This window comes from Nicotiana attenuata, unplaced genomic scaffold, assembly GCF_001879085.1.
Source record: "Nicotiana attenuata strain UT unplaced genomic scaffold, NIATTr2, whole genome shotgun sequence".
NCBI lineage: Eukaryota > Viridiplantae > Streptophyta > Magnoliopsida > Solanales > Solanaceae > Nicotiana > Nicotiana attenuata.
In genome coordinates this window covers 1-1,107 of record NW_017705801.1, presented here as the reverse complement: position 1 = coordinate 1,107, position 1,107 = coordinate 1, and the positions used below count along the sequence as shown (strand labels likewise).

At 37.9% G+C, this 1,107-nt stretch overlaps 1 long non-coding RNA gene across 1 annotated transcript; it reads right to left on the bottom strand.

Moving 5' to 3' along the window:
- Positions 1-58: 58 nt before the first annotated feature.
- LOC109222844 lies at positions 59-1,097 on the bottom strand. The gene is made up of 2 exons (XR_002067464.1): positions 1,022-1,097; positions 59-121 (listed from the first exon to the last, which is right to left on the bottom strand). It is a non-coding gene; the product is annotated as an uncharacterized LOC109222844 (long non-coding RNA).
- Between the last annotated feature and the right edge of the window lie 10 nt (positions 1,098-1,107).

Sequence of the window (1,107 nt, the reverse complement as noted above, 5' to 3'; positions counted from 1 at the left end):
AGAGTACACACACGCACTGAGAATTTAGTTCAATTACCTGGTTGTCAATGACTCTGACTGTCAGGTATTCTTGCTTATACAATGTATCTAACATGGCTTGCAGATACCCTTCAATGTAAAGCTGCATCACAACCGAAAGAGTCACTTATATGATGATTTAATCTGTCTGCTAGAACAACTAGAACCTATCACAAACACACACTAGATATGAAATGACACTAACTCCAGTGCATTGAAATATTCAGCACTAGGAATTTTTTATAAGCCCCCAAAACAACAGGAAAGACGGCACCATCTAAACTGTCATACTGGAAACAAGAGCAATAACATTGGATAATGTAACAAAACTTGCGATAGATATTCATTCAGTTAGCTTGGCAACAGATTATCAGAATTTAAATGTTTCCTCAATAGCTATTTTTTAAATTTCCAAGCTCTTCAGAGGCCATCTAACCAGATTATTTCATCCAAAAAGAAGACTTAGGACTCCTGTAGGCCATACTACAATTTTTAGGCCCATAGAAATAACGACTCCTATTCTCTGCATAATTTGATGAAATGACTAGAAATTCCATAATTTGCTAGGAAATTTAACTTAACAGTTGCACCTGAAGTTCAAGTCATGGAGTAGTATATAGCTGACAATTTTTACTCCAACAACAGTTTGGTTCACCAATATACATGTGTTATGCAGTTTAGAGTGTTGTTATTCAATGTCGTGCAGACTTTTTCCATAATAAAATTCATCCATTCCCCTTTTACAAGATAGATGAGTCATGAAGATCCAGGGGAAGTGGCCATCTAGACATGAGCGTCCAAAACCATGCAAGTTATGTCAATCAACACGACCACCTCCACTGAGCCTTGACCAAACATGTCTGAATGTTTCTCTGACAGCACATAAAATGGAGCATTGATTTATCCCACTCAAACAACATAAGTTTGCAACCATCAGCAGCTGTTATCTCTACAGGAAAATGTTGAGATGAAATAAGAAATCATCACCACAAATGTATCATACCTCATCAACCCCAGGACTTCGATCGAGCCTAATTTTTCGATCAGGGCCACCTTCCATGAAAGCACTCCCCAATAGCCGTAGGTTCC